Genomic DNA, 16,019 nt, shown 5'->3' with positions numbered 1-16,019 from the left:
TCCTGATTCTGACCGTCTTTTTAAGATTAGACCTGTCCTTGATCATTTGGTAGATCGGTTTTCAGAGATCTATGTTCCAGGGAAAGAAATATCTGTAGATGAGTCTTTGGTCCGGTTCAAGGGTCGTTTGGTTTTTAGGCAGTACATTCCTAGCAAGAGGGCACGGTATGGAATTAAATTGTATATGCTGTCAGAAAGTAGTACAGGATATGTTTATAATTTCCGGGTCTACACTGGTAGGGATTCCAATATTGACCCCCCTGGTTGTCCTCCCACTTTTGGAGTTAGTGAGAAAATTGTGTGGGAACTTGGTAGACGACTGTTTAACAAAGGTCACCATTTATATGTAGATAACTTCTACACTGGAGTTCGGTTGTTCAAGGAGTTGTTCAGAGTGGACACTGTTGCTTGTGGCACAATCCGCTCTAATCGGAAAGGCTATCCAAAAGAGCTTGTCTGTAAAAAACTTGAGAAGGGACAGTGCAGTGCCTTGCGGAATGATGAGCTGCTAGCTCTGAAATTTGTAGACAAGAGGGATGTATACATGCTAAGCACCATCCATGATGAGAGTACTTCACCTGTGGCTGTTTGGGGTCAGGTTGCCGAAGTGCGCAAACCTGTGTGCATCTTAGACTATAATAAGCACATGGGTGGTCTTGATAGAGTAGATCAGAGGTTAGAACCTTACACTGCTGCTTGTAAGTCTTATGTGTGGTATAAGAAATTAGCGCTTCACTTGTTCCACTTGGCAACTTTTAATGCTTTTGTTGTGTTTAAGGATAGTTCTCCAGAGCCAAGGATGACATTTGTGAAATTTCAGGAGTCTATCATAGCTAGCCTTGTTGTGCTGGAACAGGCAAGAGTTCCTAGAGAAGCAGTGGTGGAGGATGTGGCTAGATTGAAAGATCGTCACTTTGCTGAGCACATTCCTCCCACGGCCAAAAAAAAACTTTCCTGCTAAGAGATGTAGAGTCTGTGCTCGAAGAGGTATCAGGAAGGAGACTAGGATGTACTGCCCTGATTGTCCTTCAAAGCCTGGGCTGTGTGTGGGTGGCTGTTTCAGGAGCTACCACACACAGAAGAATTATTGGGAAATTCCGTGAGCGAAAACTGGTGTTTTATATTTTTATATGTTCGGTTTTACGGTTGGCATTAGTCATGTATTCAGTTAGAGCTTTTGTGTTTGTAGTTTTGTACTAATTTATGATTAGTGGTTTCTTTGTTGTTTAAAAACAAAAAAAAGGGGATGGCATGTGTAGAGTGGCGCTTGGCTGGCGGCGTGTGTGTGGTGGCGCTTGGCTGGCGGTGTGTGTGGGGTGGCGCTTGGCTGGCGGTGTGTGTGGGGTGGCGCTTGGCTGGCGGTGTGTGTGGGGTGGCGCTGGGCTGGCGGTGTGTGTGGGGTGGCGCTGGGCTGGTGGTGTGGCGCTTGGCTGGCAGTGCCGGCCAAACGCCAGTCCACACACTCATCAGCTGGTGTGATTGCTGTATCAGGCATGTGGGCGTATGAAAGTGATGGGCCCTTGACTGGCGCTGTCTGTGGATGCGAGTCTTGTAATGTGCTGGGCCCGTGGCTGGCGGCGTGAATGGTCTAGTGCATGTCATGTATGAAAGGAGTGTGAATGGACTGGAAAGCGGTTGGTGCCTTGTCGTGGCTTTACAGCTCACGAGCTGTGAGTCATTGGTTCAGTTTTTTGGCCTTTCAGTTATTACCAGTGCATTTCACTTTTGTGAAATCTCTTGTTAATAAAATTTGATCTACTGAACCATCACTCACCCTCGAGCCAAATCCAACCAGTATGTGTGGTACAAATGACAAAACCTGCTCCGCTGTAATCAGGCGTCGCAGCACACTTGAGACACGCTAGGTGCCTCGGGTGGGACCCCGATGATGAAGCATGCCACCAACTTGGTTGGTGGGTGAGGGGTCTTCTTCACATAACCTAAGTGTGTTTCTTTTCACAATTTTAGTGTTTGGCACATCACGGACGTATGTGCACACATCAAAGTGATATATTCCAAAAATACCTGTGTTTGGGGGGGGAGGGCCCACCTATGTTTTTGGTCCTGGGTGCGGCCGTCATGTAGGGAAACCTACAAAACCCAGAAACTTTTTAAAACTAGGCACCCCAAGGAGTCTAGGGAGGTGTGGCTTGTGTGGCTCCCCCAACATTTTCTTACCCAGACTCCTCTGTAAACCTCAAAATTTGCATAAAAAAGCATATTTTCCAGATTTTTCTTAGTAGGATCACCGCTCCAGCACAAAATTCCTACTCCCCAGTTTTCCCCTCAGTCTCCCAAGTAAAATGACACCTCACTTATGTGGGTCCCCAAAGCAGAGTCCGTCTAAAGATGTATAAAAGAATATGCCCTTATAAACTTGCTGTGCTATCCCTTCTATCCCTTCAGGTTTTGGGCCTTATTCTGTTGCAGGCACCTGGCCCACCCACACAAGTGAGGTATCATTTTTATCGGGAGACTTGGGGGAACGCTGGGTGGAAGGAAATTTGTGGCTCCTATCAGATTCCAGAACTTTCTGCCACAGAAATGTGAGGAACATGTGTTTTTTTAGCCAAATTTTGAGGTTTGCAAAGGATTCTGGGTAACAGAACCTGGTCCGAGCCCCGCAAGTCACCCCTCCTTGGATTCCCCTAGGTCTCTAGTTTTCAGAAATGCACAGCTTTGGTAGGTTTCCCTAGGTGCAGGCTGAGCTAAAGGCCAAAATCTACAGGTAGGCACTTCGCAAAAAACACCTCTGTTTTTTTCCCAAATTTAGGATGTGTCCACGTTGCGCTTTGGGGTGTTTCCTGTCGCCGGCGCTAGGCCTACCCACGCAAGTGAGGTATCATTTTTATCGGGAGACTTGGGGGAACGCTGGGTGGAAGGAAATTTGTAGCTCCTCTCAGATTCCAGAACTTTCTGCCACAGAAATGTGAGGAACATGTGTTTTTTTAGCCAAATTTTGAGGTTTGCAAAGGATTCTGGGTAACAGAACCTGGTCCGAGCCCCGCAAATTAACCCCTCCTTGGATTCCCCTAGGTCTCTAGTTTTCAGAAATGCACAGGTTTGGTAGGTTTCCCTAGGTGCCGGCTGAGCTAGAGGCCAAAATCTACAGGTAGGCACTTCGCAAAAAACACCTCCGTTTTTTTCCAAAATTTAGGATGTGTCCACGTTGCGCTTTGGAGTGTTTCCTTTCGCCGGCGCTAGGCCTACCCACACAAGTGAGGTATCATTTTTATCGGTAGACTTGGGGGAACATAGATTAGCAAAACAAGTGCTATTGCCCCTTGTCTTTCTCTACATTTTTTCCTTCCAAATATAGGAGAGTGTTTAAAAAAGACATCTATTTGAGAAATTCCCTATAATTCACATGCTTGTATGGTCACCCCGGAATTCAGAGATGTGCAAATAACCACTGCTCCTCAGCACCTTATCTTGTGCCCTTTTTGGAAATGCAAAGGTTTTCTTGATAGCAATTTTTTACTCTTTATATTTCAGCAAATGAATTGCTGTATACCCGGTATAGAATGAAAACGCACTGCAGGGTGCAGCTCATTTATTGGCTCTGGGTTCCTCGGGTTCTTGATGATCCTACAAGCCCTATATATCCCCGCAACCAGAGGAGTCCACCAGACGCAACGGTATATTGCTTTCCATAATCTGACATTGCAGGGAAAAGTTACAGAGTAAAACGTAGAGAAAAATTGATGTTTTTTTCACCTCAATTTCAATATTTTTCTCTTTCAGCTGTTATTTTCTGTAGGAAACCCTTGTAGGATCTACACAAATGACCCCTTGCTGAATTCAGAATTTTCTCTACTTTTCAGAAATGGTTAGGTTTCTGGGATCCAGCACTGGTTTCATGCCCATTCCTGTCACTGACTGGAAGGAGGCTGAAAGCACAAAAAATTGCAAAAATGGGGTATGCCCCAGTAAAATGCCAAAATTGTGTTGAAAAATTGGGTTTTCTGATTCAAGTCTGCCTGGTCCTGAAAGCTAGGAAGCTGCTGAGTTTAGCACTACAAACCCTTTGTTGATGCCATTTTCAGGGGGAAATCCACAAGCCTTCTTCTGCAGCCACTTTTTCCATTTTTTTTTTAAAAAAACGAAATTTTCACTGTATTTTGGCCAATTTCTTGGCCTCCTTCAAGGGAACCCACAAAGTCTGGGTACCTCTAGAATCCCTAGGATGTTGGAAAAAAAGGACGCAAATTTGGCTTGGTTAGCTTATGTGGACAAAAAGTTATGAGGGCCTAAGCGCGAACTGCCCCAAATAGGCAAAAAAAGGCCTGGCACAGGAGGGGGAAAAGGCCTGGCAGCGAAGGGGTTAAACCACTTATTCTTATTTTTTGTGTGTATAGGGACAGTCCTCTTAGTAGTGATCTTACTATAAAAAAATGCCCTGTAGTTTAGTGACCAGGGTCTCATGAATGCTGAGGATTGGAATGTTTTCAACCTCATACTCCTCATATTTGGGAAAGGCATCAATAAACAACTTATAGATCTCCATATACAGATAAGGGTTTGACATCACTTTTGGCAAAGTAACACGTTTATAGTCATTAGCCAACAGTGGCTTGGGCACCATAGCGGAATGATTGTGCTGTGATCTCATAAATACATAACTGCGCAAGGTAAGAAGCAGAGAATTAGGATCGCTGTCAAGACGATAATCAACCTTCATATCTTCCAGCATAGGCCACAGTCTAACATCTACTAGAAAATAATCAATGACGCTAGTCAGCTCGCCACGCTTGAAGGTAGGAGCATAACATTGATCGGAATGCCTATGGCCATTAGAGGCCCTTAGCCCTTGCTTAAAACACAACGCTGTTAACTGAAGGGCAGCACACAAACAAGTAGACAGTCGTTTTCCCATCAATCATGAGATACCCCAATATTCATTCTCATCTACAGTCAAATCGCTGCTATAAGGAGAGGGTTCGAACGTACAACTAACATCCCCAGCGACCACTAAATTAAAAGAATGGTAAGGTGTATCTGTAAATTCAATGAGTTGAGCTGAGGTCCCAGACTCTGCACCCCATGGTACTGATCTAGCATGTACATTAATTATTACGAGCCTAAAGCCTCACTTAAATTCAAGCTGAATTCCTAATCGATCTGGTGAATCTATTTTTAAGGCTGAGTGGGTGCACTGTAGTTTCTGATTTATGGATATCAGAAGGCCTCCCTTTGCCCAGCCGCTGACCCCAGCAGCGGGCTGTGCTTCTACTTGATAAGATAGAAAAACATACAAGGAGACTGGGGTCAATGCCCAAGCCTCCTGAAATAAATATATATCTTGTTTATTAAGGTAAGCAACCCACTGAGAATCTGTTACTTCACTACTCAACCCTGCTAGATTCTGGGACATAATAGATAACTTAGCTCTATCCTCTTATAGTAGTGGGCATGCTACTCTGAACCTTTTCCCCTATCCTGCAATCAGCAGGCACAACCAACACACCATCCCTACTCACGGGGGCCACTGGTAAATTCACAACATGAGTTTTAGTGGATAGTCAATCAATAGCATTCATGTCAATGGAATTACTGTCTGCCAGAGCAGGAAGTGTGGTTGCCAAAGATCGACCTTTCCTCCTACTATTTCCCTTGAGATTCTGGGTGTGGTAGCGACAGGCAGACATAATCTTATGTCTACCTGTCAAGGATTCCTGAGATACAAAGTGCGCAATTCAAAATCAATGAGTTTGGTCGCTAGCCGCTTGTGTGCCTGGGGCATGTCATAATAACCCAGCTCAACAAGAGCACTCCCCTTTGGAGCAGGACTATGCCTACACATTCTGGCCCCAAAAGTGATCTTAGTTCCTTCAACATGAGGGGCAGGTTGGTTAATAAGGGGAGTGTCGGTGGCAGCCCCCAGGGTTTGATCACTAGATGATAATCCAGATTCTGGCAAAACAGTACCAGAAAATTCTCCCCCAGAAGCAGACACTGTCCCACCCACACTTGCCCTCAGACATCAGCACCTACAAAACTGACCAGGTTCCCCCATTACTTTATCCAACAGCAACAGTACCAGACTATTGACTTCCTGAAGTTCCAGGTTAACAGCTACCAGATCGGGACTGCCGCAAGATCGACGAGCTTCCTTAGCCTCAGGATATATTGGCTGAGTGTTTATCTCCACCAGGCTTCCCAGTGCAAGCATCATCTGAGGGGCCCCCCTCCCCCCGGCTTCCAGTACAAGCATCGATATAGATACCCTCATTTTCCGCCAATGCGCCATAACGGTTAGAGCACAAAATATCTGGTACCACCAAAACCTCATGGCTTAAGGAATGGCAGGGGCCATCTCTTCCACAGCAGTACTCTCATTATTACACTGAGGCACAGCAGAACCAACACACAGATAAGCAGTCATCGCATGGGGTAATGCTTCATTTGCATGTTGAACTACTTTCTCTTGTCCAGCCCGCTTGGGATGTTATGTGGCCGAGGCCTTTTTTTTTTTTTTTAAACATCTCAGGGAGTTTATTTTTTTTGGGGCCACTGTTCGCAGGGGTTGTAATTGCATTACTTCTCAAAATGGCCTCCACTTCCTCTATTAGGATATCAATATCCTCGAATGTACTATTTTCCTTGCTGCCCAAGGTGCTGGCTTTATTGTTTGAGCATTTCTTAGGTCCATGTGTATATGCAGGAGCACTTGCAGCTTTGAGCTTGGCCGTGGCTACTAGTATGGTACTCAAAAAAAATAACTAGTAAAACTACGCAATTGTAACCAGGGATATATATACTGTTCTGCTTCTGGAATAGAGCGTCACCAGGCTGAGAGGCGAGGTTCTGGAGCAGTGCAGACTGGGGGATGTGGTCCCATCCCGGCTATTGCATGCTTACACGTAACAGAGGCAACTGCATGGTTCGGGAGGCATGGGAGGCAGGCTTGGGGCCACTGGACAATGAAGATTGGCTCAAAGCGCTGGCAGCACTGTGTGAAACCTCAATTGTCTCACAATTTTGGTTGATACAATTCAAACTACTGAGATGCAAGCAGGCAGAAGGCGACTTACTGCACACCTTCAGGCAATATTCTGCACTCATTGTTTATTGGTCACACATTCTGGGCACACTGGGGGAGGTGCTAGGGTGGTTGGCCAGGCCCCAAAGACCCCAAACTGATCCTACTGCACATCACTGATGGCACAGAGGGTAATAGATACCATAAAGCATTGTTGTGGCTGGGGCTAGCAATAGCCAAGAAAGACCCTGCCCAAGAATGGAAATCGTCCTCAGCCCTGCTAACAACTAAACAGGCTAAACATATGGACCACTTGTAGGAGGCTGGACTGGCTTGTAGTGAGTACCAAGGGGTACTTACACTTTGCACCAGGCCCAGGTATCCCTTATTAGTGTAGAGGGGTGTCTAGCAGCTTAGGCTGATAGAAAATGGTAGCTTAGCAGAGCAGCTTAGCGTGAACTAGGAGACGAGTGAAGCTCCTACAGTACCACTAGTGTCACTTGCACAATATCATAAGAAAACACAATACACAGATATACTAAAAATAAAGGTACTTTATTTTTATGACAATATGCCAAAGTATCTCAGTGAGTACCCTCAGTCTGAGGATAGCAAATATACACAAGATATATGTACACAATACCAAAATATGCAGTAATAGCAATAGAAAACAGTGCAAACAATGTATAGTCACATAGAATGCAATGGGGGCACATAGGGATAGGGGCAACACAAACCATATACTCTAGAAGTGGAATGCGAACCACGAATGGACCCCAAACCTATGTGACCTTGTAGAGGGTCGCTGGAACTGTAAGGAAACAGTGAGGGTTAGAAAAATAGCCCACCTCAAGACCCTGAAAAGTGGGTGCAAAGTGCACCTAAGTTCCCCAAAGAGCACAGAAGTCGTGATAGGGGAATTCTGCAGGAAAGACCAACACCAGCAATGCAACAACAATGGATTTCCAGACGAGAGTACCTGTGGAACAAGGGGACCAAGTCCAAAAGTCACGATCAAGTCGGGAGTGGGCAGATGCCCAGGAAATGCCAGCTGTGGGTGCAAAGAAGCTGCCACCGGATGGTAGAAGCTATGGATTCTGCAAGAACGACAAGGGCTAGAAACTTCCCCTTTGGAGGATGGATGTCCCACGTCGTGCAGAAGTGTTTTCCCGCAGAAAGACCGCAAACAAGCCTTGCTAGCTGCAAAGCTCGCGGTTAGGGTTTTTGGATGCTGCTGTGGCCCAGGAGGGACCAGGATGTCGCCAATTGCGTGAGGAGACAGAGGGGGCGTCCAGCAAGACAAAGAGCCCACTCAGAAGCAAGCAGCACCCGCAGAAGTGCCGGAGCAGGCACTACGAAGTGGAGTGAATCGGTGCTCACCCGAAGTTGCACAAGAGAGTCCCACGACGCCGGAGGACGTTGTGCAATGCAGGTTAGAGTGCCGGGGACCCAGGCTTGGCTGTGCACAAAGGAAATCCTCGAAGAGTGCACAGGAGCCGGAGTAGCTGCAAAACACGCGGTTCCCAGCAATGCAGTCTAGCGTGGGGCGGCAAGGACTTACCTCCACCAAACTTGGACTGAAGAGTCACTGGACTGTGGGAGTCACTTGGACAGAGTTGCTGAGTTCAAGAGATCTTGCTCGTCGTGCTGAGAGGAGACCCAGAGGACAGGTGATGCAGTTCTTTGGTGCCTGCGGTTGCAGGGGGAAGATTCCGCCTTTGTTCTGCCTTCCTTGCCAAGCCTAGCTGGACCCCAGGAGGGCAGAAACCTGTCTGAGGGGTTGGCAGCAGCTGCAGTGAAACCCCGGGAAAGGTAGTTTGGCACCGGTTCAGGGATCCCTCAGCCCTGCTCTGGCGCGAAACTGGACAAAGGAAAGGGGAGTGACCACTCCCCTGACCTGCACCTCCCCTGGGAGGTGCCCAGAGCTCCTCCAGTGTGCTCCAGACCTCTGCCATCTTGGAAACAGAGGTGCTGCTGGCACACTGGACTGCTCTGAGTGGCCAGTTGCCAACAGGTGATGTCAGAGACTCCTTCTGATAGGCTCCTTCAGGTGTTGCTAGCCTATCCTCTCTCCTAAGTAGCCAAACCTCCTTTTTCTGGCTATTTAGGGTCTCTGCTTTGGGGAATTCCTTAGATAACGAATGCAAGAGCTCATCAGAGTTCCTCTGCATCTCTCTCTTCACCTTCTGCCAAGGAATCGACTGCTGACTGCGCTGGAAGCCTGCAAAACTGCAACAAAGTAGCTAAGACAACTACTGCGACCTTGTAACGCTGATCCTGCCGCCTTCTCGACTGTTTTCCTGGTGGTGCATGCTGTGGGGGTACTCTGCCTCCTCTCTGCACTAGAAGCTCCGAAGAAATCTCCGTGGGTCGACGGAATCAAGTCGGGAGTGGGCAGATGCCCAGGAAATGCCAGCTGTGGGTGCAAAGAAGCTGCCACCGGATGGTAGAAGCTACGGATTCTGCAAGAACGACAAGGACTAGAAACTTCCCCTTTGGAGGATGGATGTCCCACGTCGTGAAGAGTCGTGCAGAAGTGTTTTCCCGCAGAAAGACCGCAAACAAGCCTTGCTAGCTGCAAAGCTCGCGGTTAGGGTTTTTGGATGATGCTGTGGCCCAGGACGGACCAGGATGTCGCCAATTGCGTGAGGAGACAGAGGGGGCGTCCAGCAAGACAAAGAGCCCACTCAGAAGCAAGCAGCACCGACAGAAGTGCCGGAACAGGTCCCACGACGCCAGAGGACAACTCAGGAGGTTGTGCAATGCAGGTTAGAGTGCCGGGGACCCAGGCTTGGCTGTGCACAAAGGAAATCCTCGAAGAGTGCACAGGAGCCGGAGTAGCTGCAAAACACGCGGTTCCCAGCAATGCAGTCTAGCGTGGGGAGGCAAGGACTTACCTCCACCAAACTTGGACTGAAGAGTCACTGGACTGTGGGAGTCACTTGGACAGAGTTACTGAGTTCAAGGGACCTCGCTCGTCGTGCTGAGAGGAGACCCAGAGGACCGGTGATGCAGTTCTTTGGTGCCTGCGGTTGCAGGGGGAAGATTCCATCGGCCCACGGGCGATTTCTTCTGAGCTTCTAGTGCAGAGAGGAGGCAGACTACCCCCACAGCATGCACCACCAGGAAAACAGTCGAGGAGGCGGCAGGATCAGCGTTACAAGGTCGCAGTAGTCGTCTTAGCTACTTTGTTGCAGTTTTGCAGGCTTCCAGCGCGGTCAGCAGTCGATTCCTTGGCAGAAGGTGAAGAGAGAGATGCAGAGGAACTCTGATGATCTCTTGCATTCGTTATCTAAGGAATTCCCCAAAGCAGAGACCCTAAATAGCCAGAAAAGGAGGTTTGGCTACCTTGGAGAGAAGATAGGCTCCTTCATGTGTTGCTAGCCTATCAGAAGGAGTCTCTGACGTCACCTGCTGGCACTGGCCACTCAGAGCAGTCCAGTGTGCCAGCAGCACCTCTGTTTCCAAGATGGCAGAGGTCTGGAGCACACTGGAGGAGCTCTGGGCACCTCCCAAGGGAGGTGCAGGTCAGGGGAGTGGTTACTCCCCTTTCCTTTGTCCAGTTTCGCACCAGAGTAGGGCTGAGGGATCCCTGAACCGGTGCAGACTGGCTTATGCAGAGATGGGCACCATCTGTGCCCATCAAAGCATTTCCAGAGGCTGGGGGAGGCTACTCCTCCCCAGCCCTGACACCTTTTTCCAAAGGGAGAGGGTGTAACACCCTCTCTCTGAGGAAGTCCTTTGTTCTGCCTTCCTGGGCCAAGCCTAGCTGGACCCCAGGAGGGCAGAAACCTGTCTGAGGGGTTGGCAGCAGCTGCAGTGAAACCCCGGGAAAGGTAGTTTGGCAGTACCCGGGTCTGAGCTAGAGACTCGGGGGATCATGGAATTGTCTCCGCAATTCCAGAATGGCATTGGGGTGAAAATTCCATGATCCTAGACATGTTACATGGCCATGTTCGGAGTTACCATTGTGACGCTATACATATGTTGAGACATATGTATAGTGCACGCGTGTAATGGTGTCCCCGCACTCACAAAGTCCGGGGAATTTGCCCTGAACAATGTGTGAGCACCTTGGCTTGTGCCAGGGTGCCCACACACTAAGTAACTTAGAACCCAACCTTTACCAGGTAAAGGTTAGACATATAGGTGACTTATAAGTTACTTAAGTGCAGTGGTAAATGGCTGTGAAATAACGTGGACGTTATTTCACTCAGGCTGCACTGGCAGGCCTGTGTAAGAATTGTCAGATCTCCCTATGGGTGGCACAAGAAATACTGCAGCCCATAGAGATCTCCTGGAACCCCAATACCCTGGGTACCTAAGTACCATATACTAGGGAATTATAAGGGTATTCCAGTATGCCAATGTAATTTGGTGAAATTGGTCACTAGCCTGTTAGTGACAATTTGGAAAGAAATGAGAGAGTATAACCACTGAGGTTCTGGATAGCAGAGCCTCAGTGAGACAGTGAGACAGTTAGTCATAACACAGGTAACACATACAGGGCACACTTATGAGCACTGGGGCCCTGGCTGGCAGGGTCCCAGTGACACATACAACTAAAACAACATATATACAGTGAAATATGGGGGTAACATGCCAGGCAAGATGGTACTTTCCTACTCCACTGTATGATCCTTGAGAGGCCAATCTACCAAAGACGGGGATGTCCCCCAAAAAAATGGGAAGATTAGGCAGGGGTTGGCCAACTATAGAGGCAAAATACTGGAGCCCTGGCCGGCTCTGCCCTGGATTTCACACAGACAACCACAGGCATGCAAGAGGAATGATGACCGAACACAACGAAATGACACTACATATGCCTCGGGCCATTTGGGAGGGAGGACAGGCAAGGGTTTTAGCCCTGAAGCGCAACACTATTAAAAGTGACACCTAAGGTGGAACAAGATGTAATGTTATACCATACATGAATAAGTACCCTGCATGGGATGTGTGATTTGCTTTTCAAATACATAAAGCATTTTTTTAAAAAGCAAAAAAACTACATTTTACTCTCTAGGAATAGACAGCGCTGTGAGCAGCGACCCGAAACTCCAGCTTTCTTGCCTTCACGCTTCTATATTTCTGGACTTGTGCGCTCTTGAGCCAGGAGATGATTATCATCAGATTGTATTATTTCATGACAGTGTACTCCTGTGATTACCCTCCAACAGAGTCAAATGCCAGAACGAAAAAACAGATTCGAGTTGCACATGTATTTGTTTTTTTGATCAACAATTTTTCCCCACATTCAAAGACAGTAAAGTAATAGTTCATTGTACGAAAAATATTTATTTACAACAGAAAAAAGAAAATATACATACAAATAAAAACATACTGATCAGTGTAAAAGAACAGTTCTTTCTTGATACAAAAAGATCAATTCTACTTTTTTTTTTTTTACTGCAACAATATGAAAGATCTAAACATGTTGTCAATTTACCAATAAATCGACAGTCTACAAAAATATCAGTCGGGAATAAAGAGAGCGTACTATCGATTAAAACTTTGGAAATCAACCCAAACTGACTAATACAGAGAACCATATTAGATAAATGTTTCAATTATATAATCAGCAAAGGCTGGATTCAGATACAATTGCATCAGGACAAAATGGGTGGGAGAATGGGGGTCCCATGTCCATTATGATGTCCAAAATGACTTAATGGTCCAGCGCAGGCACATCCAACAGCCAAAGTGACTCCAAGGTGAGAACATGGGATATCATAAACTGGGCATGCTGATTTAAAAAATGAAGTAAAAGTTGGCAGAATGGTAAAATTATGGTTGTATTGGTACATCAAAGAGATGTGTGCCATGACCCACTAGATATAACAGTGAACTTGGGGTTCAAGTTTGAGTTAGTGAACATTGCTGCTTACAATGGGACACAGCAGCTACATGCTTATGTATGACTCATTAGATATTGGCGGTATTCCTGTGGTGGCTATGACTTCTCACAACAGAGTGAAAACATTAGCTGCTGTCATGGCACAGTGTTCAGCTACAGAATGGCTCCATGTTCACTTCAGGGACTAAATGAAAGGACAGGAACAAATTTGAAAAAGAAAAAAAAAAAACACACAGGCTGTCGATTTTGAGCTCCACAGGACATTACTACCAAAAGTAAATGCCACCAAAGGACACAGGTGCAGGATCTGGAGACCTTGACCAAGGCAGAAAGGAAGGAATAGCATTAAAATGTGGAAGAGTGAGCAAATGAGTTTCCGACATACGGAAGACTGTCAACAGCTAATGGAGACAAGAAGTAACTTCATTCTGTGACTCAAAGTCTCCTAAATATGACAACACACAGTCCAAACAATGAAAATACGTTGAGGTTTATTCCCAAGAGTGATTTAAAGGGGGGAATCTTCATAATGACAATGTCAAAATCAAGTAGTTACATAAACTGGAAGAGATTGGGGTCTTCACATGAGAGACCCCATTAAGGAATGAATAAAAACAGAGTTAAATTAGATTACAAAATCGACAAATGAATACACTAAATGAAGGAAACCCTCAAGGTAGGGAGACACTTACATGAACATTGACTACAGATAATGCATGATATTAAAGAAGGAGAAAATCTCGGAACAATCAAGACCAGTGAAGTGAGATGGTCAGGAGTCATCTCTATATTAGTAACAATATCCAGTTGCTTCTAGTCTGCATTAACGTTCTGAAATCCATGTTATCCTCTCCCACAAAGAAATCTGATGTTAATCAGTCGTTGATTACTCTCAGAACTTTCTGAGGGGATACGAGATGCCAAGGCTCATGATCCACAGTACCTCATTTGGGTGGCACTGTAAAAAAGTCAATACGTGTTTTTCCAAGTGTAAAAGCACCGAAATCTCCGAGCCCATTAAGAAAGAGAGGTATGAATGCATCTGCAATTCAGCATATGCCCCATAGTCCCAGCAGGTGGGTTGCACTTATTACAACATTTTTTTTTACAGTAAGTCACATTAACTCGTCACAGTTGTTACATTGAAAGGACGAGCACTGACTGACAACCCTCAGCCTTTGCCCCAAAAGTAATGCACAACTTATGTCTCCTGTCATAAAAGTAAGTTCCAAAAACACGACGTAGGGATAGTCGCTGTCCAACAAACCATCAAAACAATGGCCACAAAGGACCAGTGTTTTGAGATCACGAAACCATCCACGCATAGGAAGGCAGCGTTCTCACTAGAAGAAAACGCACTGAAGGAGCAGACGTTTAGAGCCTACCACAAGCAAAAGCACCATCACAGTATAAGCAACCTGGAATGAAAAGTATGAGATCATGTATTCCAAGCCATGCAGTGCCATGATGCACGACTGGTCGCATACACAAAAAACACACATTAAAAAAAAAAGGTATTAAAACGCGAAACTCCATGTATACCCCTCCATTTAGCAAGAGGTGGAGCCAAAGCAGTTACTGCAACAAACATCAGTGTTTACAGTAACCATAGAAAAGCAGTTTTGGTACCACTGGAGTTGGTGTTAGCATTTAGTACAGGATAAATACAACAGACGCTCTAATTATTTTAAAGATGTGTTATCTGATCGTTTTGAACCATGCACAGGTAATCTTAAATCATAATTCCTGTACGTATTAGGCACGAAGGGACAGGTGGTTGCAGACGTATGTACCTGGTTTTGCCCATTAAGTGTCATCAGTCAGGGGCAGATCAGCTCCAAGCCATTAATCATATCGTAGGCCTTAGCCACAGATTATTGTTTAGCTAATAACCTTGCTGTAATGTATGCTGAATTCATTGGTTTGTAAATCTTGTCGTTTTTGTTCAGGAATTCATATTTTTATTTTGGATAATATCAACAAATATGAAATGAGCAAGTCCTAACATATTAAGTGCTATTAACCACAAAGGCAGGAGTGACTGGCAGGCGGTGTCACGCATGACATGGGGCCACCCCACCAGAACTCTCGGGTTCCCCAAAGTCAATGCGTAAGTTGTTTATGCAGTCAATGATTTTTCGTTGCGTTCCAGGATTCTCGTTCTCGTTTGTCCCATTAAAAAAAATTAGGACATCAAGTCCCAGAATGCACAGAAAAACCGTGAACTGGATGAGCTACAGATGCATGACCCTGGGCTGAGACCTCCGCTCGCGTGGGATGATGACATTTCCTACTAGTGAAATGCATTTTACTGGATGCGTACGACGTTGCTACGTATCCACATTGACACCCTTATTAACACATCATTCAAACGTCTACGTAACTAGATATATGTTTAAGATGAATGCGAATTAATTTTGTAAGAAAAACTGCATTTCAATAACTACGAAGGAAGTATTACAGCCAACGCACTTTAGGAAGTCACACTGTCAGAGGAACACAACTTAAACCGGATGAAACAGCTCCTGTCTTTAACCTATCACTGCAACGTGGGGCTTATTAACGCAATAGCTCAAAGGTGTAGGGAACCGGTGAGCACGTGGAATGGACAGTCGCCTGTCTCCTCCATCCACATGATGTAATAAGCAGCAAGCCTGAAAGAAACCTCATCCGTGCCAGCCCACCCAAAGCCGGAGGCACAGTCCCGAAAGTGGGCCTTACCTGAACTCTTCCGACAGAAGATATTTAAAAAAGCGATTTCCTCTGCTTTCCTTTCAAGTCCAATCGGTTTCAATCTACGAGACTCTAAGTGACTTCATTAAGTGAAGGTAGGGAAAGGCAATGGGAAAGCTAGTTTATACTGATTGACAAGCTAAGGGACGGCAGTGGGCGGAGCTGCATGGTTGCGTACTATCTCGTACCTTGTATGATTGGCTAGATATAAATGTCCCGCCCCGGAAAAGCCGGCTTATCGATCCCGGAAGAAACTGCTCGAGCTGTCCCGGAAGAGAACGTGCCACTAATGGCTGTACAGCTGTAAGTGGACCGTCATTCAAGAAAGACTGCATGCAGTATTTTCCAAATAGGTGCTGCTGCCTGTCGGTCATGATGAAGGAATTATTCGAGCACAATAATCTGGGGGAGATCACAGGGGCCTCTCTACAGGAAAAAGTCCAAATAATC

The 16,019-nt window shown here is 46.2% G+C and overlaps 1 protein-coding gene across 2 annotated transcripts in view; it reads right to left on the bottom strand.

Moving 5' to 3' along the window:
- POLR3E (RNA polymerase III subunit E) overlaps positions 1-15,698 on the bottom strand; it is a 205,228-nt gene extending 189,530 nt beyond the window's left edge. Inside the window, exon 1 of one of the 2 annotated variants that reach the window (XM_069210304.1) lies at positions 15,558-15,698. The gene's annotated coding sequence lies outside the window, so the exon portion shown is untranslated. The remainder of the gene's footprint in view (positions 1-15,557) is intronic. The other variant, XM_069210303.1, reaches the window with a different exon arrangement.
- Positions 15,699-16,019: the final 321 nt, after the last annotated feature.

Source organism: Pleurodeles waltl, chromosome 10 (assembly GCF_031143425.1).
Source record: "Pleurodeles waltl isolate 20211129_DDA chromosome 10, aPleWal1.hap1.20221129, whole genome shotgun sequence".
In the NCBI taxonomy this organism is placed as follows: Eukaryota; Metazoa; Chordata; class Amphibia; order Caudata; family Salamandridae; genus Pleurodeles; species Pleurodeles waltl.
The sequence above is the reverse complement of the archived record's forward strand: the minus strand, read 5'-3'. Positions and strand labels throughout refer to the sequence as shown.